Source organism: Phascolarctos cinereus, unplaced genomic scaffold (genome assembly GCF_003287225.1).
Source record: "Phascolarctos cinereus isolate Bilbo 61053 unplaced genomic scaffold, phaCin_HiC Scaffold_2;HRSCAF=192, whole genome shotgun sequence".
Lineage (NCBI taxonomy): Eukaryota > Metazoa > Chordata > Mammalia > Diprotodontia > Phascolarctidae > Phascolarctos > Phascolarctos cinereus.
In genome coordinates this window covers 383,102,256-383,109,260 of record NW_027555625.1, presented here as the reverse complement: position 1 = coordinate 383,109,260, position 7,005 = coordinate 383,102,256, and positions in this window count along the sequence as shown.

Below are 7,005 nucleotides of genomic sequence, written 5' to 3'. Positions count from 1 at the left end.
TGTTTTTTTCATAAAACCAGCTATTAGTTTTATTTATTAGTTCAATAGTTTTCTTAATTTTAGTTTTAGCCTTTAGTTTTCAGAATTTCTAATTTGATATTTAATTGGGGATTTTCAATTTGTTCTTTTTCTAGCTTTTTAGTTGCATGCCTGATTCATTGATCTCCTCTTTCTCTATTTTATTCATGGAAGCATTTAGAGATATAAAACTTCCCCTAAGGACTATTTTCACTGCATCCCATAAGTTTTGGTATGTTGTCTCATTATTGTCATTCTCTTCGATGAAGTTATTCATTGTTTCTATGATGTACTGTTTGACCCACTCATTCTTTAGGATTAGATTATTCAACTTCCAATTAATTTTTAGTCTATCTTTCTATAACCCTTTATTACATGTAATTTTTATTGCATCATATTCTGAAAGGATGCATTTAATATTTCTGCCTTTCTGCATTGGATTGTGAGGTTTTTATGCCCTAGTACATGGTCAATTTTTGTGTAGGTGCCATGTACCACTGAGAAAAAGGTATATTCTTTTCTGTCCCCATTCAGTTTTCTCCAAAGGTCAACCATATTTAACTTTTCTAAGATTCTATTGATCTCTTTAACTTCTTTCTTGTTTATTTTGTGGTTAGATTCATCTAGTTCAGAGCGGGGGAGGTTGAGGTTCCCCACTAGTATAGTTTTGCTATTTCTTTCTACATCTCCCTTAACTTCTCCTCTAAGAATTTAGCTGCTATACCACTTGGTGCATATATGTTTAGCAATGATATTACTTCATTATCTATGGTACCTTTTAGCAGGATGTAATTTCCTTCCTTAACTCTTTTAATTAGATCTATTTTTGCTTTTGCTTTGTCTGAGATCAGGATTCTACCCGATTTTTTTTACTTCAGCTGAAGCATAATACATTCTGCTCCAGTCTTTTGCCTTTACTCTGTTGTGTATCCCTCTGCATCAAATGTGTTTCCTATAGACAACATATTGTAGGTTTATGGTTCTTAATCCACTCTGCTATCTGTTTCCATTTTATGGGAGATTTCATCCCATTCACATTCACAGTTATGATTTCTATGTGTCTTCCTCTCCATCCTATTCCCCTCCCCCCTCATTTATGCTTTTTTTCTCTCCTTTTTCCTTTTCCCTCCTCAGTAGAGTTTTCGTTTCAACCACCGTCTCCTTCAGTCTGCCCTCCCTTCTATTAGCTCCCTCCCTTTTCTTTTCCCTTTACTCTTTCTACTTCCTATAGGGTAAGTTAGATTTCTATACCTAACTGATTATATTATTCCCTCTTTGAACCAAATGTGATGAGAGTAAGGTTCAAACAATGCTCATCTCCCTCCCTTCTTTCCCTCTACTATATCTGGTTTTTGTGCCTTTTCCTGTGATGTAATTTATCTTTGTCTGCCTCCTCCTTTCTTCTTCTCCCAGTACAATCCCTTTTCTTCACTTAATTAGATTTTTTACCATCACATCAAAGTCAACTTAAACCCATGCTCTTTGTCTAAGTATACCCCCTTTTAAATGTCATAATGACATTACAATTCTTAAGAGTTATAGATGTCATCTTCCCTTGTAGGGATGTAAACGGTTTGCCCTTATTGATAATATGATGCTGTTGTTTTTTCTTTCCTTTTTACCTTTTTATAATTCTCATGAGTCTTGTATTTAAAGGTCAAATTTTCTGTTGAGCCCTGGTCTTTTCATCAGGGAGGTTTGGAAGTTCCCTATTTCATTGAATGTCCATCTCCTCGCCTGAAAGATTATGCTCAGTTTCACTGGGTAGTTGATCCTTGGTGGTAATCCAAGCTCCTTTGCCTTACAAAATATTGTATTCTACACCCTCTAGATCTTTTAATGTACAAGCTGAAAGGTCCTGTATAATCCTGACTGAGGTTCCATGATATTTAAATTGTTTTTTTCTGGCTGCTTACAGTATTTTCTCTTTGATCTGGTGGTTTTGGAATTTAGCTATGATATTCCTTGGTGTTTTCAATTTGGGATCTCTTTCAGGAGGTGATCAGTAGATTCTTTCCATGACTAATTTGCCCTCTGGTCCTAGGACCTCAGGGCATTTTCTTTGATGATTTCCTGAAGGGTGCTGTCCAGGCTCTTTTTTTCATCATGGTTTTAGAGTAGACCAATAATTTTTAAATTACTTCTCCTGGATCTATTTTCCAGGTCCATTATTTTACCAATAATATGTAAAATATGTTTTCTTGTATTTTTTCATTCTTTTGTTTCTGTTTGACTGTTTCTTGCTGTCTCATAAAATCATTAGCTTCCACTTGCCCCATTATAATTTCTAATGAGTTGTTTTCTTCTATTAGATTTTGTACCTCCTTTTCCATTTGGCCAATTCTATTTTTTAAGGACTTGTTTTCTACAGTTAATTTTTGTCCTTCCTTTTCCAAGCTACTGACTCTCTTGCATACCTCTCATTTCTTTTCCCAATTTTTCTTCAACCTCTGTTATTTGACTTTTAAAATCCTTCTTGCGCTCCTCCAAGAAGGCTTTGGGCTTGAGACCAGTTCATATTCCCCTTTGAGGTTTCACATGTGGGTATATTAACAATGTTGTCCTCTTCTGGATTTGTGCCTTGATCTTCCCTTTCCGCAAAATAAGAATCTATGGTCATTTTCCATTTCTGCTTTTTGTTCATGGTGTTTGCCTATTTTCTGACTACTTACAAAAAAAAAACAACCTGTTGAGTTCTCCTGCTGAAGCGAAGGGGGCACTTACCCAAGCATCTTTCCTTGCTCACCTGGGCACTGTACTTGAATGCTTGGCTTCTGGTCACCTGGGCCTTGCGCAGTGATGTTTCACTGCTGGTGGATTTCTGTCAGCCTGGAGCTTTCCTTCTGGAGTTGTGCCTCCCAGAGCCGTGTTGAGGCACCAGGTGATTTCACTGCTGGAGAACTCGGTCGCTGGTGGTCGTTTTCTGAGCTGGTGTCTACTGGTTCTTCTTCCTGTTTTGAGGCTCTCGGGGGTCCTGGCATTGGCACTTGCCCATTCCACCAACCTGGGTCTCAGGATCTCCCCCTGGGATGCTGAGGTGGGGCTTGCTGGAACATCTCCCATCCCGTACTGCTCTCCCTCCCCCAGAGCAAGATAGGCCTTTCCTGTGAATCCCCTAAGCTTCCTGGGGTACAGGATTGCTGTGCCCTGTCTTTTTGCTGGCTCACAGATTTTCCTGGGTCGATATTTTCTGGCCTTTCCCAGGTCAATGAGGGAGGGTGAGAGTGACTTACTTCTTACTCTGCCTTCTTGGCTCCCGGAAGTGGAAGTCTATTTAAAGCTTTGAAGGCAACACTGTGAGCTTGATAAGTTGGATGTGGTTCTGTGTGCTCTGTTGGAGGTACCCTGTATCTACTACTTTCTTGGAAGACAAACACTGATGTGGCTTACTAGTAGGCAAGGACCTGGAGGGAACTAAATATAGTACAGAACCAAAAACTAGGTGAAATATAAATTTACCAGTGTCACAAAATGTCTCATGTTTTCATGTTTTAAGTATTAAGTCTCTCGGCACAGTATGCTAGTCATTATGTTACTGCTTCATGCTTCAGTTTTTGTCAATGTGTACTTGTGAATCATTTATATGTTTACCATTTCTTTAGTATAGAGGAAACAAATAGCTATCATACACCTGATCTACGATGTACACTGAGCACCTTTCTATGCCAGCTCCTTGTAGGGAGAACCTAGCAACCTAGCCATGAACCAAACCTAAGCTTTAAGTGACATTCCATGGAGAGGGGAAAAAAAAATTGGCTGATTCCTCTTTTTGAGTCCCAGGTGTTTCTAGGTCTACACCTGGTCCATGAGCATGATCCCAAAGTTGGCAGACCCATTAGGGGGTGAAAAGGTTAGTCCACCAGTGTTGTGACATTTGTTATAAAGCATGATTCCCGGGAAGGTGGTTAGCAGAGGGAAATGTAAGTACGTAAAAACAATAGATATCAATAAAATGTTATTTTAAATATTAAAAAGAAAATGGAAGTGGCAGTGCTAGGACTAGAACCCAAGTCTCTTATCTACTGGCTCAGGGCTCTTTCAACAACTTTAAAGTATTTCCAATGGAGACACATAACACTTACTAGCTGTGTGACCCTGGGCAAGTCACTTAACCCAATTGCCTAAAATAACAAGAAGAAGAAATATTTCCAATGGGTGAATTTCTTCTGCCTTTTAATCCCAGTTTTGCTACAAACATAACCTTGGACAAGCAATTTCCCTTGCCTATGCTTTCATTTCCTTATCTGCAAAATGAAGGAGCCAGCTTGGCTGCTCTGGCATTGTGTTCAGTATTCTAAGTCCCCTGGTTAAGAATCAAGTGAAATATCTGTTAAGTATCTACTATGGGCTAGGCCCTGTGCTGAGCACTAAGGATACAAGAGAGGCAAAAAACAATTCCCTATGCTCAAGAAGTGCATAGTGTTATGGGGAAGACAACATAAAAACAATCATGTGCAAAGAAGATGTAGGCAAATCAATTTGAATTTAATCGATGTAGAAAGGCGCTAGCATTACAGGGGATAAAGAAATGCTTCTTGTAGAAGGTAGGATTTTGGCTGGGACTTGAAGGAAAGGAAGGAAACCACGAAAAGTAATGAGGAAGAAGAGAATTCCAGGCATGGAGGCAAGCCAGTGAAAATGCACAAATTCAGGACATTGGGTGTCTTGTATGAGGAACAGCAAGGAGACCAGTGTCACTGGATCAAAGAGTATATGGAGGAAAGTACGGTATGAGAAAAATGGAAGGGGCCAGGCTATGAAGGGCTTTGAAGACCCATTAGAGAACTCTGTATTGGATCTTGGGGAAAAATAGGGAGCCACTGGAGTTTGTTGAATAGGGGAGTAACGTGGTCAGACCTTTGTTTTAGGAAGATCGATTTGACAGCTGAGTGGAGACTGGACTGGAGTGGGAAGAGACTTCAGGCAGGTAGTTCAGCCATCAGGCTACTACAGTAGGCTAGGCATGGGGTGATAAAGGCCTGCTACAGGATGATGGTAGTGTCAGAGGAGAGGAGGCACCATATAAGAGAGACATTGGGGTGGCAAGAGATGGAATATGGTGGGGAGGGAGGGCAGAGGGAGAAAGGAGTTTAAAAAGATATCTAGTTTATGAGCCAGGGTGACTGGAAGGATATGATATCTTCAACAGTAAGAGAAAATATTAGGAAGGGGTGAGAGTTGAAGGAATTCTGTTGTGAACATATCAAATTTAAAATGTCCATGGGACACAGAGTTAGAAATGTCAAGTAGGTAGTTGGAGATAGAAGTCTGAAGGTGAGGAGGAAGGTTAGGGCTAGATGAGATGAGAATCATCAGCACAGAGATGCTAATTGAATCCATGAGAACTGATGAGACCATCAAGTGAAATGAGAGCAAGGGCTTATGAGAGCTAGCTTATACCAGCTGATGAGCCAATTATTAAATTTTCAGTGTGAGCATTTACACTTTAGAAATCAACACGCACTACAAATCAGGGCTTGATTTATTGTTTCCTTGATTGTCTAGACCAGCGGTGGGGAATCTTTGGCCTCCAGGAGTGGCCCTCGAGGTCTTCAAGTGTGGCTCTTTGACTGAATCCAAGTTTTACATAACAAATCCCTTTATTAAGGGGATTTGCTCTGTGAAGTTTGGATTCAGTCAAAGAGCCACATTTGAGGACCTAGAGGGCCATATGTGGCCTTGAGGCTGCAGGTTCCCCACCCCTAGTCTAGACTGAAGAAAATGATGTTAATAATGCAGATCAAGCTTTTTTTTTTTTCCGAGGCAATTGGGGTTAAGTGACTTGCCCAGAGTCACACAGCTAGTGAGTGTTATGTGTCTGAGGCTGGCTTTGAACTCCGGTTCTCCTGGCTCCAGGGCCAGTGCTCAGATCAAGCTTTTTAAAAGTGTATTGCGTGTGCATCTTCCCCCAGAGAGTTAGTTGTTAAACATTTACCAGCATACCACTGCTATATAGAGAACAGAAGAAGGCCCAGGCAAAAGTACTGGGGGACACTCCCAGTTAGTGATAAAGACCCAGCAAAAAAGATTAAGAAGGAGCAGTCATGGAGGAGGAAAATAAGGAAAAAGGAGAGCCACAAAAACCTAAAGAGAAAAGAATATCAAAAAGAAGGGGATAACCAGTCATGTCAAAGGATGTAGGGAGCTCAAAAAGGATGAGGACCGAGAAAAGGCCATTGGATTTAGCTTTTAATATTTAATAATTTGGCAAATAATTATTAAGAGATCATTAGTAATTTTGAAGAAAATAGTTTCGGTTGAGTGATGAGGTCTAACTCCAGACTGCAGGGAGCTGAGGAGTGAAGGGAAAGGAAGCAGAGGCAGCCTGTGAGCTCAGACCGTTTGTGCTGTCCCTTCCAGAACACCCTCTATCCTGAGATCCCTTCTGGCTCTGACACTCCCTTTTGTAAGATGCCTTCCAGCTCTGACACTTTGTGGTTCTTTAAGAATCAAACTAAGGTAAATGTGATTGTTACTACTGTTGTTCATTGCGTCCAACTCTTCGTGTCTGCATTTGGGGTGTTCTTGGCTAAAATACTGGAGTGGTTTGCTATTTCCTTCTCCAGGAAGGTTTGCTATTTCCTTCTCACTATTTTACAGAGGAGAAAATTAAGGCAAACAGGTTAAGTGACTCGGCCAGAATCACACAGCTAATAAGTGTCTGAGGACAGATTTGAACTCAGGAGGATGACTCTTCTTGACTCTAAACCCTACAATCCATCTACTCTGCCACCTAGGTAGATGTGATTGGCCAGTACATAAATCACTTACCCTAAAGGATGGTTTGCAAAAGGTTCCAGATTAAACTAGCTCTTGCTGCGTGAGATTCATAAAGGAGACCACAGTGCTTCCTTAAGTCAGGATTGATGAATTCATTCTTTCAATTAACAGCTGTTTATTAAGCACCTACTATGTGCAAAGTACATCACTCATTGTAGAACATGGTAGTATGCTATTAACAGTTTTGTTGGCTGATAAGAAACACTA